The sequence below is a fragment of the Rhinolophus ferrumequinum genome, chromosome 20 (genome assembly GCF_004115265.2).
Source record: "Rhinolophus ferrumequinum isolate MPI-CBG mRhiFer1 chromosome 20, mRhiFer1_v1.p, whole genome shotgun sequence".
In the NCBI taxonomy this organism is placed as follows: domain Eukaryota; kingdom Metazoa; phylum Chordata; class Mammalia; order Chiroptera; family Rhinolophidae; genus Rhinolophus; species Rhinolophus ferrumequinum.
Window position 1 is genome coordinate 17,210,848 of NC_046303.1, and position 22,224 is coordinate 17,233,071.

General features: G+C 36.0%; 1 protein-coding gene across 1 annotated transcript in view; it reads left to right on the forward strand.

Annotated features, from left to right (window-relative positions):
- Positions 1-22,224, forward strand: part of IGF2BP3 (insulin like growth factor 2 mRNA binding protein 3) — a 113,415-nt gene that overhangs the window by 14,302 nt on the left and 76,889 nt on the right. The window lies entirely within an intron of this gene.

Here is a 22,224-nt window from a genome sequence, read left to right on the forward strand (position 1 = left end):
TACTGCAGTATGTTTTGTGGCTGTTATACAGAATGACAGATTTATATGAGCTGCCAGAGGAAGAGCAAATTGAAAAGCAAGTTATGGAAGAGCTCCTTAAAAAGACAGGTATTTGGAAAAAACTCTTATGCACAGGTCTGTTTAAAAACAAAAATGTCTGGAAGGTTATCCACAGAAAAGAGTGGTTATCTCTGCAAAAAGGAACTGACTGAGGAAGGAGAAGGCTAATGGTTTTGAACTCTGTAGTAATGGTTCTCAAACATTTTGGTTTTGACTCTTTGACACTTAAAACTTGAGGACTCCCAAAGAGCTTTTGTTTGTTTCATTAGCAATCAACTGGATAATGTTTAAAATTATTTTTAAATGAATAACTGTAATAAAACCCATTACTTGTTAACATAAGGTTTTTGTAAAAAAAATTCTAAAAACAAAATAAAAATTAGAAAGTTGAATTGGTTCACATTTTTGCAAATTGCTTTAATGTTTGGCCTAAAAGGTAGCTGAATCCTTATAACTACTTCTGCATTCAGTCTGTTGTGATACATTGTTTACTTGACAAGTGGTAATTTTTTAAAGGTTCATTGAAATGTGGAATCTGAAATCGTATCTGAATTTTTTGAATTCTGTTACATTAAAATCCATTGGTCTTTCTTGCACTTTGGACTTTTTTTTAAAAAATCTGTAAGTATTGGGAAACTGTCAGAACTCATGGTGGGAGAAAAGTTTGCCAAAATTCTGGGTTTTTTACTCAAAAGCTCAAATTTAGTCATTGGCAACAAATACTGTGAGTTTTTATAGAAGTGACTGGCTGACTCTTCTCTTTTGAGAAAACGTCTATCAGATACTCAAGGTTAAATACTTTGTCTTTAGCTCATTCAAGTGAAAATGGTGCTCCGTGAATAAAGTGGCTGGTTCAATCTTGCAGTTCAAACAACTGAACACAGTGCTTTTTCTCCAGACAACCATAATAGGTAACCCAAGTTCTTTACGCGTACTGCCCTTGGCTTCACAGAGATATTCACAAGATGCGTACTCAAGGGTCACTTAAGAAAATTAATGATTTGTACTGCTTCATCAAGAACATTTAAAAATGAAACTTGGATTATGTCCTTCAGCGTTACTGCCTTCATTCATTCATGCTCAAGTGCTCCAGGTTACCCACCCATTGCTTTTGCACCATTGGTGCCAATGGCAACACAGTGAAAAAGGCAAATAACAACTTAGTATGATAAAAATAGTTTTGATTTCTTGGACCTCTTGAAAATGTCTCAGGGACCCCCAGGAGTCCACATACTATACATTAAGAATTGCAGCTCTCCACGAATGTGGTGTTTGAAATTAGTTGGATTAGCTCTTCCTGTGAATATATATTTACATCATAACACAGCAGATGGCAAGAACAAGTGAGGACTTTATACAACTTCATGGCATGTTAGCCTTGATCAGGAATTTTACAGAAGTCAGTTTGTGAAAAACAGGTGTGGGAAGAGAAAAAAAAGTAAGAAACTAAGCACAAAGGAAAATTCTAGGTGTGCGAAAGATAAAATATTTAAGCAGTTAGGGAGCACTTCAAACAAATACACAGGAGCAAAATGAAGTGAGTTTGGACATTTGGGCACCCACAGTCATGTTTTAAGTTCCACAAACCAAAGGGAATGGTATTTGTTGACTGCAGGTCTTGCCTAAGGAAATGAACAGCCTCACTACCTTTTGTTATCCCTAAAATGTTAAAGAAATTAATTAGAATCTAGGGGTACCATCAAAGTTGGTGTTTTAGATATTTTGATGTTTAGATATTTTGATGTTTTAGATATTTTGCAGCTTGAAGCCTGCGGTGACTTCTTGAATGTGTGAGGGTGAGGAGGAGTCTCACCTCTGATACATTTCAGCTAGCTTTCCTTGCCCTTCCTAAGTGTTGGTTAACCTCGGGAAATTACTTTTGTTCCTATCACAGGAGAGGGACTTTGCTTAGACAATAAATTTTTTCCCCCTTCAAGAGTTATAACACAACAACGACCTTTCATGGTATTTCACCAAGTTTCCGTTCTGAATATATATATTTTTTCTGGTTTGAGAAAGCTTAGTAGCTTGCTAGTATGTTTTCTTTTTCAAATGGTTCTGTTTTGCCGATCTCGGATCTTAGCAGTTTTTAAAGGATTCATTCAACACAATTTTGACTGTTTACTACGTGCCAAGGAACCGTGTTAGTCTCGGGAAGACAAGAACTTGCTGTCACAAAGCCTAAGGTCTAGGACCGTGCTGTCCGCTAGGGCAGCCCCTGGCCGCGTGTGGCCGTCAAGGAATTGAGATGTGGCTAGTCCTAATTGAGAAGTGACGTATGAGTAAAGTCATTGGATCTTGAAGACTTAGTTCAAAAAGAGTATAAAATATCTCAAATTTTATATTAATTTCACCTGTTTCTTTTTACTGGAATGTGGCTCCTAGGAAATTGGTGTATGTGACTTGTGTTATATTTATTGGACAGCACTGATTTAGCGAGGAGAGATGGAATATGCGTGTATATACATTGTATATATATATACACATATACATGCATATATAACGTGAGGCATGCTGAAGGTTATGGAGAATAACTAAAATGGTAAGGAGGAATGGGGACAGTTGGTTACTTCATGTTGATGATCAGGGAAAGCCTCACCAATAAGGCGCTCTGCACGAGTAGCAGCTCATACTTCTATGAGCTGGGAATTAGAGGGAAGGGAATTAGAGCACTAGGTAGGTGCCCGGGGAGGACAGCAAGCCCAGGAAGCACCGAAGCCTGTGCTCACCACCTTCTAGTCAATAAGGAGGCCATTGTGGTTGGATTAGAGCAGCAGAAGGAGAGCGGTAGAACGTGGTGGCTAGGAATGGAATGAGAGGAAGCCATGGAACGGTTTTTAGAAGGGACAGTTCTGTTGAGGTTTATTTTTAACAGGGAACTCTCTGCTTCAAATAGAACATGGTGGGTGGAGTGGGACCAGGGAGACCAGTTAGGAGAAAATCACAATTATACAGGTCAGAGATGGTGATGGTGATGCCAGGGCTATTGACATGATGGTAGTGGTGACGTATGGATAGAATCTTCTACTTTGAAGATGGAGCCAACAGCAAATGTGGAGGGATTGGGTGAAGGGAGTGATGGAGGAACCAAGGATACCTTGACGGTTTGGCACAAGCAACTTCAAGGATGAGTGGAGGGGAAGACAATGAGTTCCGTTTGGCCGGATGAAGTCTGAGATGCTTGTTAGACATGTGTGATAGGACAGTGAATAGGTGTAAATGGAGGAGGAGGGTGGGAGGAGAAGAGGTCCACAGGTATGGTGGGGAGGTGAGGGGAGCCCCAGTGATGGAGCCCAAGGACAGGCCCATGAGGTAGGAGAATCTTGAAAGAAGTACCTGTAGGCCCTTGTGAAGGTGTTTCAGTAGGAAGAGTTATCCACGGTGACAAATGATGTAGAATAGAGTGAGGATGGAGTTGGCCACATGTCACTACTGGTATCCTGACAGGTGAAGTTCTGATGGAGCAGTAGGGCTGAAACCTTGAATGGTATGGGTTTGTGAAAGAATGGCAAGATGGAGAGGAGGTCGACACAGCAAGTGTGGATAGACTTTAAAGGGATGCTCTGTAAAGATCTCAGAGAAATGGGATGGTAGTTGGAGGGGTTGCAGTTTAAAGGGAAGGGAAGGATTGTTTAAAGCTTTTTATTTCAATTTATAGGAAAGTTGCAAAGACAGTACAGATTATCCATATACCTTTCATCCAGTTTCCCCAAATGTTAATTTTGACTATAATTTTTCTGGAACGTGTGATTGTAAGTTGCAGAGCTCAGTATCTCAATGTGTGTTTCATAAAAACCAGGACATTGTATTATATGACCACAGTAAAATGATCAAAATAAAAAAATTAACATTGATACCCTGGTGTTTAATGTACAGGTGTTATTCAGATTTTGCCTGTTGTTCCACTAATGTCCTTTTTCTGACCCTGGATCCAATTCAACATTACATAATGCATTTATGAGATGTTTCTTAGTGTTTTTTTTTTTAAATCAGTCTAGGATAATTCCTTAGTCTTTTATTTGTCTTTCATGACCTTTATGTTTTTGAAGAGTGTAAACTAGCTATTTTGTAGACTGTCCCTCGTATAGATTGGTCTGCTGTCTCCCTGTGGTTAGAATCAGGCTGTGCATTTTTGGTGGAATACCACAGAAGTGATGATATCCTCCGTGAACCGCCATATCAGGAGGCTCGAGGTGTTCGTTGATTTTGTTCCAATAATGGAGATGTTAATTCTGATCTTCTGGTGAAGGTGGTATCTGCCAGGCTTCTCCTATGTAAAGCTACTATTTTCTTCTTTGCGTGAAGAATCTTGTGAGGGATGTATATATCTATATCTATATCTATATCTATATATATATATTTTTTTTTTAAGTGTGTTTTTCCAGGACCCATCAACTCCAAGTCAAGGTTGTTTCGATCTAGTTGTAGAGGGCGCAGCTCACAGTGGCCCTAGTGGGGATCGAACCGGCAACCTTGTTGTTAAAAGTACTGCGCTCTAACCAACTGAGCTAACCAGCCGCCCCGTGAGGGATATTTTGAGACAATATAAAGATCCAGTTTCTCATCTCACTTTCACTAAATTAGCATTCATTGATGATTCTTATCTGAAATCATTATTATTGCAGTGGCTGCCAAATGGTGACTTTCTATTTGTCATTCCTCCTCCATTTGTTAATTGGAATTTTACTCTAAGGAAAGCTTTCTCTTCTCCATTTATTTTATTTGTATTAATATTGACTCACTCATTCTTTCATGGATTATAACATGTTACTATTATTTTGTTGCTCTGTCAGAGTGAGGGTTTTTAAAGTAAAAGGTATTTTAGATTTTAGCATGGTGGTGGTGAGCTAAAGGCATGATTTGGCCAGATGAAAAATGGTTATGATAATCTGGTGTCCATAGTACTAGATGAAATCTTTGCATGTTTATGTTTCATTTTAGATGAGCAGTTTTGCACTTAACTTGAAAACAGACTTTAGCTGCCTAAGTGCAACACGTCTAACATATTTGACTCTCTTCTGGTAATGTCTTACAACTAGTAAAAAATGAGGTCATTCTTCAGGTATATATGACACATTAAGTCCAAATTCAGACACTGTGCTCTGCAGCTGAAAATGTGTAATACGTGCTGTCTGGTGTATGCATCACTTATAAGAATTGGTAATCACGTGCAGGTTTTTCCCATACAGGTCTAACTTTAGCTCATGATCAGGCATTTTCCCTGCTCTATTGCATTTTGATGCACTAACTATATATAGTACGCGTGAAATTGCTAGAGCACTGTCATGGATTTCTTCAGTGTTTCTGTTTAATCTTACATCTTTTGGCAAGTGGTATAGACACTGAAACAAATCAAATGGAATCTCAAACTACTTGAGATAATAGACTATACAAAACACCCACAGGAATTAAGCAAAACTGTTTTTTTCCAAAGGTAATTAAATTTGGAGGAGTTTTTAAAATGCAGTTGCATGACAAAATTTAAACCATAAAAATGATTAAAATCTTTTTCTTTGCCCCCAAATGCAATCGCTGTGTAGTTTCTTGTGTTTTGGGGGAAAAGATTTATGTATGTGTGTGTGTGTGTGTATATGTATACACACACACACACACACACACACACACACACAAGTATCTGTGAATGTATACTTTTTAGGAAAAAAATATTGCTTACTCAGTTCTGCCCCTTACTGTTTTGAAGTTTTAAAAAGCAATTTTAAAGGTGCTTTGGAAGCTGGGGTGGGGGAATTATGGCAATACAGTAGTTCAAAACTATTAAAATAGAGAAGTCTTGATTTAGGAATAAAGTACGTTTACCCAAATCTGGGCTGATAATAGATTAAAGCTTGTTTAAACGTCTTTGCTATTAACAGGGTATTAAAGCTGTTAGGTTTCATTATTAGTACTTAATACAGATCATTCTGATTTCTGAACACTCCAATGTGTGCTTTACCTCTAGCATCAGTATGGAAAGAAGAAATATGTTGTACGATGTTTAACCAAAACTGAAAAAAGAAAAACCATCCTGCAACTTCTGAGACTCTGAGAGCACTCCTTTTAAATAGCATGTACACAATACGTTATGTTAACGAACTAGTTCAGTACTCAAAATTTCATTCTGTTAGTGTTCTTTCCCCCCCCAACATTTTTGGTTTTAAAAATTTCCTTAAAAATTTCTAAAATATTTCATTTTTAATATTTAATTTTTTATATTCTTAGTTTTCCTAGTGGTGTTCTTAAACTGCTTTTCTGGGTTCTCAAAATGCTGTTTATTTTTTATTTAAAGTATCTTTAAAAATTAGTTTTGAATTACAGTTGACATACAGTAATTTCAGGTGTGCAACATAATGATTAGACATTTACATACCTTATGAAGCAATCACCATAAGTCTAGTACCCATGTGACACCATACATAGTTATTACAATATTATTGACTATATTCCCTATGCAGTACTTTACATTCCCACGACTATTTTTGTAAGTGACAATCTGTAATGCTGTTTATCTTTAAAATTAGAATTTTTACAGAATCTCTTATTAAAATATTCTGCATATACAGAAATTTGATTTGTAAACTTAAAGGAAATAGTTCAAGATTTTAAAGAGGGGACTTATTTTTATTTTGAAACTTAATATAAATATTTTAAATTGAAGTATATATTAATGAATTTTTAACAAGTGAAATACTGGTGTTTTTAATTCCAGGTGGAAGTCTGTCTAAAACATTTAGTGCACATCAAACTGGCTTATACTAAATTTATAGACTTGTTTAATAGCTCTTAAATAAACTATAATTAAATGTTAAGAATCTCTTAATGGATTACATTACTAATTACATTAGTAATTACATTAGTAATGACATTAGTAATTCAATACTGCATATTCTAAGACTAGTTATGTGTCTTGAACTTTAAACAAGTTTATGTTTTAAAAATATCACTATAGTGTCTAAATATGTATAGCTGAGATATTTTAGTTTTGGTCATGTTAGATTTGTGTATCAGCCCAACTTTTTCAGAACAAGTTCTAAATTTTATGATATTGTAATTAATTTTTAAATGTTAAAATTTCACTAACCTTCCAAATGGCTTGGTCAAGCACAAAATTCTAGTCAGTTAAGTTTTTTTGTAATTTTTTAATTTGGTTTAAATACTGCTACCCTAAATCTCTAAATTTATTAAAGGACTGGAAGGATATTTTAATAAAATAACATCAAAACAAAGTGTCTAAAACAAATACTTAAAGTTATTGATTAAATTTGAAACACTAAAACTTTTTAAAATCTGGAGATTGGTCTCAGAAAAGTCTAACTACGTATATATATTATTATTTCTTCCAATAATGAAAAAAAAACCAGAAACAAAACACCAAAATGTCAAGAATTAAGATTTTTGAAAGTATAGTTCTATATTACTAATTTTGAACAAAACTTAAAAACTTACAAGATAATGTTAATTCAAAGCCAGCTGATAATAAATCTGCTTCAAGACATTGTATTTTAAAGCTATTGATATTTGAAGTTTGACTTCTGTGGCTTATTTGCAATTTTATTTTCTTTCAACTTAGCTGTTGAGTCCTACCAATGACAACCAGTGCATCCATGTGCTAGGGATACAGAAAAGCATTATCTTACAATTACGAAAGAGAAAAACATTTTATAGTAATTTGATTCAAATAAGAAAGCAAATTTATGTGACTGATATGTGCATTAACATATTTTTAGCCATTGTCAGAATTGGCAGTAACTTTAATGCAGAGCTCAACTGAGTCTTTCAGACTGTTTGATTTGGTAATCTGCAGTTTTTGGAAGAGGTGGGAGCGGTTAAGATTCTGAAAGTTTCTCTTTTTTCCCCTCCAGAATATTAAGATGTGTGTGTTGTTATAAGTAAATCAGGTCTGGTTCTGGTTGGTTGTTTGGTTACTATTTGCTTGGTTTCAAAACTGTCATGACTCTGAATTTATAGGCTCTTGAAAAGACAGACCAAGTTACACATGCAGTATTCTTCCTGTTGCTTTTTCTGCTTGTATCAGAGTGAAGATAGAATTCTGCGACTAGTTTTTTAGTTACCCACTTTATATAATTAAAGCCTTTCCAAGTCTCAATACCAAAATTCTAAACATAGGGGTAAATAACTATTTAATTGATGTCTAACAGATAAATCTATAAGAAGGGATTTAGAATCCCAAATATTTGTAACTGATATTTTGCTCTTAAATTTAAGATGTGTTTTAGTTTAAATCCTCAGTAGAGTATGCTACATGCAAGTGTATATGTTTGCTGTAGGATGTCTTAGAAGAAAAAAAAAGTTAAAATTTCGACCTAGGTCCTTCCACAGTCCTTCTGAAACCTGTGGGTTTTTTTGTTTTTTGTTATTTAAAGACCGGGTGAACAGATGGCTGGTGGTTAGGGGGTGTGTCAGAGTCCTCGTGTGCTGCCCCCTGGTGGACTGTCTGTCCTGATAATTTACGTTTTGCACTTGTTTCTACACGTCAGTCTTTAGGCAATTAATTAAGTGCTTGGCCAGCGTTTAATACGTTCTTAAGTGTTTTGAAAATGCATAAGCTTTTATTTCAACATTTTTACAAGGTGTTAAAGTCTAAAGCCCAGCCCACTAAAATTTAATGCCCTGTACAGATTGTTAATGACAGACTTAGTTTGTGATGGTTTTCCTAATAGTAAAGCTTTCAAAAGGGTTAGAGCACTTAGGAGTAGTGGGGGTGTGGGGGAAAAGGGGGAGAAAAGGCCATTTTAAGCTCTCGGTGTCTTTGTCATAGAGAAACCCCGAGGGCAGATAGATGTGCTCTGGGTTCTTTTGAGGGTGAGCACTGTGCAAAGGTGAGAGCCTTTTATACCTTTGGTGCTCAGTGCCCCTGTCTCCTTTTGGCTTATGTTAAACTTTTTGGCCAATTACATCAATACCGTAAAGCAGACCAAGAGTTTCTTCCTTTGAGGGACTTATGTCCTCCATAAGTTAGTCATAGATAGTGTTTTTTTGCATATAATCACAGTGATTATAAGCATATTACATTCTAAATTATCATACTAGGCACACTTTTAACATGTCACTTTTTAAATTGAACCATATGTAACATTTTCTTAAATAGAATGAAAAGTACAGCCATTGAATTTTCTAGCATCTAGGTCTTTTACATTTATTAAGTAGATTTTATCATTATTGCTCTTGGAAATTTCTCGTATGTTTTAGAATGTAATTGGAAGTGTGAATATAATTTGGAAATGTAAAATATCGTTACTGAAGTTGTGAAGAAAACACAACAGAACTAGATTATTGTAAAGTTTGTTTAACGAAAAGATGCATGCCTGATAATTTTAAGATCATTTTATCTGTCTAATAACAGATATAATCATTTATAATTATAATCAATTTTTATAATCAATTATAATCATATGGGGTTTTTGATAGGATTTCCCAGTAGAAGGGAACTTCTTGAGATACCATATGCACTGGATTTTCTATTGTCAGAATAGCTATTTGTCTTATTCATGTGTCATATTAGCTGCTGGGTGAGGTTGGATGTTTGATTACTTTGCAATGATGTACTCTGTGTTGATGTGAACTGCTGGGGCCCCTTTTACAAAGTATGGATGTAAATTTAAAAAGTCAGTGTTTTCTCCAGGAAATTGGGATTTATGTTGTTCTGATTATATTGGGCAGTTTTTTTGGAAGATCTGTGTAAGTGGTTTTTTTGTTAAACAGAAGCCAAATAGTAGGCACCTAAAGTTAAGGTAGAAATAGCATGGAGTTAGGAATTTGAGTTTCACTTTTTCTTTGCCTGCTTTTTGACCTTGGTTAAAATAGTATCTTGAGGCTGTTTTCCTTAATCTGTAAAGTGGGAGTGTTAATGCCTACTTAGCGGGGTTGGTGTCAGAATACAATGAAAAATTTCTAGTGCCTGGCACAGCCTTTTATCCATTAGGAATTCCGGAATAAATGGTATGTGTTGTTAGTTTCATTCTCAATATTGTTGACAATTTAAAATTTATTGGTAAATTGTAGTTGTGGCAGAAATAATCTGGAAATGATTAACTTTCTCCTGAATGTTGGCTGTTTTCAGTCTTCCTAGCTAGATGATGGAACTTTTCATCTGCAGTATCTCTTATTTGTATCCGAATTGGTACAAATGAGAATTATGTAGAATTTCCTAATATTAACAAAATATTTCTTTTAAACGAACAATACAATTTTATTAATATACATTAAGTTATAAAACAAAATTTTTGTGAATAACCTGTACTTGAAGTTATATTATAATTGTGGCAACAAAATGAATCTAAGTGTACAGTTATCCCTTGGTATCCATGGAGGATTGGTTTCAGGAGACCCCCGCTCCCCAACTGATACCAAATCCAAGAGTACTCAAGTCCGTTACATAAAATGGTGTGGTAGTTGCATATACCGCCCCCCCCATCCTCCCATATACTTTAATCTCTAATTACTTATAATACCTAATACAATGTAAATGCTATGTAAATAGTTGTTATGCTATATTGTTTAAGGAATAATGACAAGAAAAAAGTCTGTACATGTTCAGTACAGATGCAACCATTGTAGACCTAACTATATAGTACACATCAGCAACAATGTAACTTTTTTTCCCAGAATATTTTTGATTGTGGTTGGTTGAATCCATGGATGTGGAATCCTGCAGATACAGAGGGCCGACTGTACTGTCCTTCCCAGGCAAGAGAAGGAGACTATTGTCTAATGCAACAATCTTAGGACCTTTTAGTGTTTCTGCAGTATGGGAAATGCTAATGTGATTGACAGTTATATGAGTGAAAAGTACTTACAGCTTCTTTGTTACCAGACAGTCATGTAAACTTAAATCATATTTTTCTTATAAAACTTCCTTCCTCGTGGTATGAAGTACTAACAGGCCCAGAGTTTTGTTTTAATGGAATTTATCATTTGTGAAGATGGTGACTTCTGGATTTAAGGGAGTTGGGAAAAAATGAGGACATTTCAAAAGTACTACAGTAGAGACAATAGAATAATAAATCCTGTTATACCCCTCACCTAGTGTCAAGAATAACTAGCTGGTGACGAGCCTTATTGGATCTCTGTGCCCCAAGGCCATACCTCTCCCGATGATTTTTGGAGCAAATTCAAGACAGCAAGCATATTGCAACGCTAAATTCTTTTGGGGAATTCTGTTAGAGAATGTATCTCTAACAGATAAAGACTTTTATAAAGCATAGCCAATGCCGTTATTACATATAAAAAACATTGGCACTAATTCATTGATGTCACATACTCCAGTTTTTCCCAGTTGTCTAATTTTTTTCCCATTAGGATTCAAATAAGTTTCATAGATTGTGATTGATAGGTCTTAGATTTTTTTTTTTTTAAATGTCTAGGTTCTTCATCTTTTTTCTTTGAAATTTGTTTGTTGAAAAAAACTTACCATGTCTTGATGAAAATAAGACCGGGTCTTATATTAATTTTTGCTCCAAAAGATGCATTAGGGTTTATTGTCAGGGGATGTCATCCTGAAAAATCATGCTAGGGTTTATTTTCTGGTTAAGTCTTATTTTGGGGGAAACGTGGTAGATATTTGTGCTGGAGAGTTTCCCAGGGTCTGGATTTTGCTGGTGTGGTTTCTTTCAACATGAACTATATACTCTCTGTCCCCAGAGGACACCATAGGTCTACAGATTTGATCGTTTTCAGGTTTTATTTATTTTTTTAATTGGCAAACATGTCATAGGCAAGGCATGTGAAATATTTAATGTCTTGGCCAAGGTTTTGTTTAAAGGAATAACACAGATTTAAGTAGTTTATCAATGTAAATTCAAGTTTGGGGAAAAAATTGGTAGGGATGAGGAAGCATGTTGCATTTAAGTAAAAACAGTTTCTTTAACCTATTCTTCCTTAAGTAGTGTAAACATACGTGTGTGTGTGTTTAACTGCACTAGAAGGTAAATTAGCTTATTAAGCAGGAACAATTTGCTGCTATCAGGAACTGGTAAGGTAGCATTGCATTTATAGTACGCGTTGTGCTGGGAGAAGGGTTATCTGCAGAGTCTAATAAGGTTCTATCAGAGGCACAACAAGGGTTGACTTGCCTTGGACAAGGAATGTCAGACAGAGATATTTGTCTACCTTTGTTTTCTTGCTATGTAAGAATTCTTCAATTGCATGAAACAGAATTTTCATACTGATTTTCTTGTGAGCAATAACCATTGTTTGCTTATTTTATTTGCTTGATTGTACAAAACATACTAAAATTTGAAATGTAAACTACATAGATTCTATAACAACCTCTTTGAAACAAGAAGGCATCTAGGGGTGGCCGGGTTAGCTCAGTAGGTTAGAACGCGGTGCGCTTAACGCCAAGGTTGCCGGCTCGATCCCCTCATGGGCCACTGTGAGCTGCGCCCTCCTTTAAAAAAAAAAAGAAAAAAAGAAAAAGGCACCTAAACTCTCTTCATTCTGCAGACTCCGGTAGTGGGGTTATTATAATTTCTGAAGTTGGTGAGAACTTGATGATCAACTGTAGCTTTCCCACTTAAAAAACAAACCCAAGGATGGCCTTGGGAGAAGGACATCCAGTTGGCAGTAATATGAAATAAGTGTTAATGTAGAGATGCCCTAGATTCAAAATGCAGCGCTTTTAAACGTTATCCTAAAACACCTCTTCTTGCAGGTACAGCTCACTTAGTGATGGTGGAACTTTGTTTCTTTATTGTTCCTGAAGTTTCCTTGACAAATAGAAATAAAATTTTATCAGTTAGTTTTGCCTTTGAGGATTAGATCAGTTCTGTCCCATTGAAAAATGTGAAATTTTATATATATGTAAAATTTTCACTTTTCTAGTAGCCACAATAAGATGTAAAAAGTAACAGGTAAAATTATTTTTTAATATTTTATATAACCAGTATAGCTAAAATTTTAACCTTTTAACATGTGATCAGTATTGAAAACTGTTGAGAAATTTTGTATTCTTTATTTTTGGTACTGTTTTCAAAATCTGTTTTATATTTTACACTCATGGAACAATTCGATTTGGACTAGATTAGCCACATTTCAAGTACTCGGTAGCCTCATGTGGCTAGTGGTTATTAGACAAAGTAGTTTTAAGATTTCAGCTTTTAAAATCACTTGTTCAAAATATGAATCTTGCTGGGGAAAAAAGTATTTATAAAATTAGTTTTAACTGTGGAAAAATAGGGGAATGATTAATTTTCAGTGTGACTGAAACAAACTAGAGGTTTCATATGCCAGTACTTTATTCCCTTGTGACCACCCTACTAGTCAAGGAAGATATGTGTAATTTGCTATATATTGTGTTAATGTTATACTTTTGAAAGAGCTACACTTTGAGTCATACAGGCAATGAGACGTGTATTTAAATAGAACTATCTCTGATATTCCGTTGCATGTGTTTCTGTGGTTGGTTGAGACACTGGTAGTAACTGTTCTGGTTAAATGCATGTTGTCAGATTGTCTCAGCATGAAGACTTAATGGTCTGCACGGGGGCTCTGGAATCTTCATGTTAAGTAAGCCCTTCTGGTGATCTAATGTACTAAGGGAGATGTTTCTTGGACCACGCTTGGAATGCCGTCTCTGTACAGTGAGGGAGCAGCATACTTTGTCTTTTCCTCCATCCAGTGTTCAGTTCAGTAGGATCTGGCATCATTGCAGCAAATATGCTTGTCTTTACAGTACGTGTGACCGCCTTTCAACCCAATAGATAGGATTCAGTCTTCCACAGGCATTCTTAACCTGAGGCCTATCTGATTTACTCCTAAATCTCAACATTGCTCCCTCCTTCCTATTTTTACTGACACTTTAAAAAAAAAATTTTTTTTATTGGAGAATATTGGCGGATAGTGTGTTTCTCCAGGGCCCATCAGCTCCAAGCTGTTGTTCAATCTAGTTGTGGAGGGCGCAGCTCAGCTCCAAGTCCAGTTGCCGTTCTCAATCTTTAGTTGCAGAGGGCACAGCCCACCATCCCATGCGGGAATTGAACCGGCAACCTTGCTGTTGAGAGCTCTAAACAACTGAGCCATCTGGCCACCCCCTATACTGACACTTCTTAAAGACTGTCCTAAAATGCCTAATTTCTTCTGTTAGACTGTAAAATTTTGAGGGGAGAGAGAACTGATGTTACAGAGCGAGTTAGAACTCAGAATCTATAGCTGGTTTCTCTTGCTTCATCTTATACTGCAAGATGGAGATGATATCTTACTTCCCCCCTTAACAATTAGTAAAGTTTATTTTATAAAACACAAAGGCAAAAAGAGATGGAAAACTTCTCATGATTCTATCAGTACATCATGGTCATTATTTTGTTGCTGTACTGCTTTCTTATTTCTATTTGTGTGTGTGTACACATTTTTTTCTGCTTGGGACATTATTTATTGTGGTAAAACACACATTTTAAAATGGTCATATTTTATGTTTTGTTTTTGTAATGTACTTTTTCCAATAAATAATGCCACGAATATGTGTCTTCATTAAATATTCTTTCACGTTTATACTATCTCCATGATATTTTGTTGCATATATAATACAGAGAGTTCCAAAAAATTGTACACACCTTTTAAGGAAGGAAAACTATTAAAATTGTCATACTCAATATATACTGATAACAAAAGATAAATACAAGTCACGTCTGACGTCTGCAATTACAAGAGGTGCTCAAAGTGGTTACCATCAGCGTCCAGGACACTTCTGATTACAGCGAACTACTACTTGAGCAACGCTGACCAAAGTCTCCAGTTGCATACATTTTTTTGGGCACCCCTGGTATTGTAATTTACTTAGCTAATCCCTTTTACCTGGACTTCTAGGTTTCTCCTAGTTTTACTGCCATGTTTCCCTGAAAATAAGACCTAGTCTGACAGTCAGCTCTAATGCGTCTTTTGGAGAAAAAATAATATAAGACCTGGTCTTGTTTTATTGTAAGGCTGGGTCTTATATAATATATAATATAATATAATATAATATAATATAATATAATATAATATAATATAATATGTATAATATAATATAATACAATATAATACCGGATTTTATATTAATTTTTTTCTCCAAAAGACGCATTAGAGCTGATTGTCCGGCTAGGTCTTATTTTCGGGGAAACCGGGTACTACCTATTTACAAACTTCAGGCTAACTCTTGGCGCACCTTACAACTTTACCTAAGGAAATAACATAAGAAAGAGAATCCCCAAATCAGAGGCTGCACCTGTAGGCAGGATTTGATAAGAAACTGCCAAATCAGTGATGAGGCAAGGCTATGCCAATTAATGCTTTTCATCAGCAGTGTGTATTAAGTTTTTTAAACATCGCGGTTGACTTTTTGAAAGAGCTAATTCTTAACTGTATAAAACAGAGGATATAATTATAATATTGAATACTGCAATTATTACCAGTAACTAGAAGCAATATTAAATTTGGCCAGGTTGAACAAATTCTAATTTGGGCGTAGACTGAGTTGGTTGTTGCACAACTGGGATCAAGATCTGAAACCAATACAGAGGGCCCCTAAGTGACACATGAGCGAAGCCGTGCTATCCTGTGTTCTGAGTCCACAGGGGTGGCTTTCTCTTTGAAAGGGACGGGTCCAAATGTGGACCATGTACCCCAGTTCTTTGCATACGAAAACAAGGCAAAGAGGGATGGGTTACAAGTCAGAGTTGGTTTTCTCTTCCTGTCTTCAGCTGGAGTTAGCAGTAATTCATGATCCAAGCTGCAGCCTCTCAAGTGGGAAAGTGGTGATTCCCTGGATATAAGCATTGGTAGAAAGAAAAAAGTGAGACAGAACATTTTAGGCAAAATAGATAAAATATACCTTCAGGACTTGCAGGTAGTTTGGACAGAAGGTCACGGGTCTAATCCATTTCTGTGTCTTGCATTAGGACTCACCATGAAATGGGTGGCGTCACAAGTGGCTGGGTGCCTGGCCATGTGATTTTCATGATATGTTGAGGCAGTTGAGTTAGCTGAGTTTTCAGCATAGTTGCCTTCCTTGCTTGGTATTGATGTGTCACCATGTCCATTCGATGTCAGTGATGAGTCTCGGTATGTAAATTACGATTGTACAGTTTAAAGCTGTGGGATAAAGTGAAAATGTTGCTTGGGATTACCATGTCTTTGACCTTTTGGGTTTAACATGCAACCTGTTACTCTTCTAAAGTTATTTGATACTGTTACTTTTTTGGTTGGATTATAAGTGAAATCAGTAAGATTGAATACAGTGTAGTTAAGAGGATAGACTCTGGAGCCAGAATGCCCAGATATGGATTCTGACCATGCCATATGTTTGCAGTATGTATATACTAGTGTAGACCTGGGCAAGTTAAACTTCTGCTTTTGTTTCCTATCGAAAAAGCTGACTGTGAGGGTTAAATGAGATAATAGACATTCTCTTAGGCAGATCGGGCTGCCTAACAAAATACCATGCACCTGGGTGGCTTAAATAACAGACATTTATTTCTTATAGTAACGGAGGCTGAGACCTCCAAGATAAAGCGCAGGCAGATTCCTTTGTTCTTGGTCAGGGCCCTCTTTCTGGTTTGTAGACAGACGCCTTCTTGCTGTGGGCTCCCATGGCCTTTCCACAGTCTTGTTTTTCCTTCTCTATATCACAAACATTTATTTAATTATCAATTGAATGTTTCTCAGGTGCCAAGCACTGTTCCAGGCTCTGAATGCAACAGTGAATGAGACAGCCTAAGTCTCTGCTCTCCTGGAGCGTGAGTCCTCTTAGCACCGCTACAGTGTGTTGCAGGAGGAAGTGAAACACCAACATATTTTGTTAGTGAAATTGAACTTTAATGATTTGGTAATCATGCAGTAGAAACAAGTGTCAATGTCTGTTTTCTTGACTCTTAAGTATAGAATCAGAGTAAGATACAAGTAAGATACAAGCTAAAAGCTCATATGGGAGATGGGAGCTCAGAGAAGCAGGTGGTCGTGTCTTAATTGTGTACAGCCAACTTGGTAAGTACAGTTGAGTGGGGTAGATTTTTCTCTAGTACTTTCCAGGTCACCGGTTTGTGTTTATGAGCTGGATAATTAGAATTAATGCCTTTGTTTGGTCTCTTTTCGTTTTTAAAAGATTTTTATTAAAATATAGCTAACATACAATATTAGTTTCAGGTGTACACCATAGTTATTCCACATATATGTACCTAAAGAAGTCATCATCATGTTAAGTCCAGCAACCATTTGACACTGCACCGTGCTGTCGCAATACAAGACTCACAGATCTGCCATCCAAACACTACTAACATTTCCAGTGATTTTCTTACAGCTCATAAGGGGGAGAGAGAACAACTGCCACACTTAAGTTTGAGAACAAAAACCAGAAAAATACTGATTTAATTACTTGTATTATTTAAGAAACTCCAGCACAATCTGTTTATACGTTAATCATATAGAATTTAAAGATTTCTCCCCAGAGAGTAAAATGGACTAATCTGTTTTAGTTCTCAGGCTAACAGATTAAAAAAAAAACTTTTAAAAATGCCTATTGTGCTTAAAATATTAGTTAACCATGAAAACTTGAAAATTTGAACCTTTTAATCTAATCCCCTTCACCTTCCCCACACTTTTTAAAATTTTAAATTACAGTTGACATTCACTATTATATTAATTTCAGGTGTACAGCATAGTAGTTAGACATTTATATAATTTAAGAACTGATCCCCCTGACTGGTATCCACCTGGCACTATACATAGTTATTTCAGTATTATTGACTATATTCCCTATACTTTATTTTATATCCCCATGACTATTTTGTAACTACTAATTTGTACTTATTAATCCCTTCACCTTTTTCACCCTGTCCTCAACCCCCCTCCTATTTATCACCCCCAGTAAATCTAGTACCCATCTGACACCATACATAGTTATTACAATATTAACTAGATTCCTTATGCTATACCCTACATCTCCATGACTACTTTGTAACAACTAATTCATTCTTCTTAATCCCTTCCCCTTTTCCACCATTCCCAACTCCCCTCCCATCTGGCAACTATCAAAATGTTCTCTGTATCTATGAGTTTGTTTCTGGTTTGTTTATTCTTTAGATTCCACATATAAGCAAAATCACATTGCATCTGTCTTTCACTGTCTGATATACTTCACTCAGCATGGTCCATCCATGTCACTACAGATGGCAAGAACCCATTCCTTTCCCTGGCCAAGCAATTTTCCATTGTATATACATACCACCTACTTTTTATCCATTCATCCATCAATGGACACCCAGGCTGCCTCCACATCTTGGCCATTGTAAACAATGCTGTAATGAACATTTGGATGCTCATGTCCCTTGGAAGCTGTGTTTTGGGTTTCTTTGGATGATTAACCAGAAGTGGGATTACTGGGTCATTCTTTGTCACTTGCTATAGCCTTTGTTTTAGAGACTATTTTGACTGGTATAACTGTTGCTACCACAGCTTTTTTTTGTTGTTTCTATTTTCATGAAATATCTTTTCCCCATCCCTTTACTTTCAGTCTGTGTGTGTTTTGATCTGAAGTGAGTCTCTTGTAGTCAGCATCTGTAAGGATTGTGTTTTCTTATCCATTCAGCCACCCTATCTTTTGATTGGAGCATTTAAGGCATTTACATTTAAAGTAATTGTTGATAGATATGTAGTTATTGCCATTTCATTATTCATATTATTTATTTTTTAATCTTAAATAAGTCCCTCTAACAATCCTTGTAATACTGGTTTGGTACTGAGGAACTCCTTTAACTTTTTCTAGTCTGGGATTCTCTTTATTTGTCCTTCAATTCTAAATGATAGTTTTGCTGGGTAATATAATCTTGGTTGTAGGTCCTTGCTTTCCATCCCTGAATGTTTCCTGCCTGTCCCTTCTTGCCTGCAAACTTTCTGTTGAGAAATCAGCTGACAGACTTATGGGAGCTCCCTTGTAGGTGACTAACTGATGATTTTCTCTTGCTGCTTTTACGATTCTGTCTTTGTTTTTAACCTTTGGCATTTTAATTGTGATGTGTCTTTGTGGGCCTTCTTTGGTTCATCTTATTTGGGACTCTGCATTTCCTGGCTTGTATATCTTCCTTTGCCAAGTTAGGGAAGTTTTCCATCATTATTTCTTCCAATACGTTTTCAATTCCTTGCTTTCTCTCTTCTCCTTCTGGTACCCCTATGATGTAAATGTTGGCACGCTTGATGTTGTCCCAGAGGCCCCTTAAACTCTCCTCATACTTTTGGATTCTTTTTTCTTTTTGCTGTTCTGATTGGGTGTAGTCTGCTACCTTATATTCTAAATCGCTGATTTAATCCTTTGCTTCAGCTAATCTACTGTTGATTCCCTCTAATGTATTCTTTATTTCAGTTATTGTATTTTTTATTTCTGGCTGGTTATTTTTTGTTATCTGTCTCTGTCTTTACGTTTCCTATCTCTTTGTTGAAGTTTTCCTTGAGATCATTGAGCATCCTTGTAACCAGTGTTTGGAACTTTGCATCTGGTAGATTGTTGATTTTGTCTGTTTTGTTTAGTTCTTTCTGTGGAGCTTTGTTCTGTTCTATTTGGGAAATGTTTCTTTGTCTCTGCATGTTGGCTACATCCCTGTATTTGTTTCTATATATTAGGTAGGGCTGCTTTGTTTCTATATATTAGGTAGGGCTGCTATGCCTCCTGGTCTTAGGAGAGTGGCCTTATGTAGTATGTGTCCTGTAGGAACCAGTGGTGCAGTCTCCTTGGTCACCTGAGCTGGGTGCTCCAGATGTGCCCCTTGTGTATGCTTGTTCCCTTTTAATATGGACACTTTTGACTCTTGTACTGAAAGAGTGGAGCGCGGGCATGGTTAGGAGCCAGAGGTGAAACTGCAGACAGAGTTTAAGATTAGTTACTGTGTAAGAGGGAAAGAACAATTCTTTTTATTTTTCTTTCCCATTTCAATGTTGTCTTAATTTGCATTGTTTCTGTTCTTAGTGTTATTGAATATATTTCTACGTAATTTCTTAACAATTCTTGATGTCAAAACACTGAAAACAATTCCGATGTTTGTCTAAAATGAAACTTGAGAGAATCAGATAATGGAAACAGGACAGTCATTTAAGGGAAATGATTATTCTGGAGTAACTTTCAATAAGTAAATGGGTATTGGATGTGAATTTGCAGAATGCATTGGGAGACATGGCGAATGGATTACTTCTGATGTATGAAGATGGTATTCTATTAGGTTGATACAAAAGGAATTGCGGTTTTTGCAATTATTTTTAACCTTTTAAACCACAATTCCTTTTGCACCAACCTAATACTGTGTTCTCCGAAAATAAGACCTACCTGGACCATCAGCTGTAATGCGTCTTTTGGAGGAAAAGTTAATGTAAGACCTGGTCTTATATAAGACCTGGCATTATATTATATTATATTGTATTATATTATATTATACTATACTATACTATATTATACCCAGTCTTATATAAAACCCGGTCTTATGTAAGACCGGGTCTTATGTTAATTTTTGCTCCAAAAGACACATTAGAGCTGATGGTCTGGCTAGGTCTTATTTTTGAGGAAACACGGTATTTAAAGAACAGCTTGGGAGTCCTGTGAAGTGGGTTTTGTCCCCCCTTTTAAGAGGATTTTATTTGAGTGGTTCTTACGAAGATCGTTGCACTATGAAAGTCACTTGTTTGATAGAAAATTGAATATTTGTTTTTATAATATGAATAATTACTTTCTAGTTGACCTGAACTCTGTATGTTCAATTATACATGTACTTTTGGGGAAAATTTTTCTTAATACATACCCTGAAAAATGAGACCAGTGAGGATGAATGCTTAGTTTCTTAACATTATTTTGCTAACTCTTACTGTGTCAGATGTTTGATTAAAAAAGATTAGCATTTACATATGTGTAGTAATTCTTCCTTGGTTACCCAGAGTAAATATTTACACAATGTGAGTAACTTTTCTGCTAGCTAAAGCAATATATAGCAGTTTCAAAATCTATGTATTAGAAATCTTTTTACTAGGGTGTATTTTTTAAGGCTTTCATAGAAAATATAAAACTTATACAAAAAGCAGAGATATAGTACACATCCTGCAGTTATTAGCACATGAGTTATTTTGAAACAAATCCCAGACAAGCATTTCATGTGCAAATTCTGGTGTTTTGAAAAATTTTTTTCTTTTTTTTTTTTTTTAAATTTATTTTTAATTTATTGGGGTGACAATTGTCAGCAAAATTACATAGATTTCAGGTGTGCAATTCTGTATCACATCATCCATAAATCACATTGTGTGTTCACCACCCATAGAAATTTTTTTCTTAAATTGACATTTTCTGTCACTATCTCTTTGGTGTATTGCTTCTGCTGATTGTGTTTTGTTTTACTGTCTCATAAAAATAATGTAAAAATGCTTCTTCCTTCCTACATTTTATGATTACAGACGGTGTACCTGAGTTTGGTTAATCTACATATTTTTTTAGAGTTCTCAAAAGGATAGGCGGTATCTGTGGCGTTTATTTGTTCTCATGCTTTGGGGGAATGGAAGAGAAAAAAAGGACTGGGTTATGAATCTTGCAGAAGCTGTTGTTTTGCTATGGTACTTCAAAATAAGTGGATTCTTTGACTGGGAAAGGAAAACTAACTGTGGTTCTAATTTTAGAAGTTAAGTAGTTTAATTACTTCCCTTGAGATGTACAGCCCAAGTCGGTAGGTTTTGTTTTGTTTTTTAATAGCCAGTTGTCTATAAATTCCTTTCCCTTCTAAAGGGGGTGATTGGTGTGTGACGTCTACTACAGTCTTATACAATTAATGGCCCTCCCGCCCTCCTCTCCTTTCTTCTTGCCTGCCTGCCAGCCTTTCTTCCCCTTCTTTCCTTCCTTCCTTCCTTCCTTCCTTCCTCCCTCCCTCCCTCCCTCCCTCCCTCCCTCCCTCCCGTACTCCCTCCCTCCTTCCCTCCCTCCTTCTCCCTCCCTCTGACAGTGTTGAAGGGGTAGAAGAAGAGGGGATATACATTTACTTACATATAATATAAATAATGTAATAGTCGACATTATATATAATGTGTATGTATATTTGTATATGTGAGCATTTGAACTAAGGTGGGGAATTTTTAATGTTTTCTCTACTGTGGACTTCTGTGGCAGCTTGAAATGTGGAGACTTCTTAGCATGTTTTTAAATATATAAAAAATATA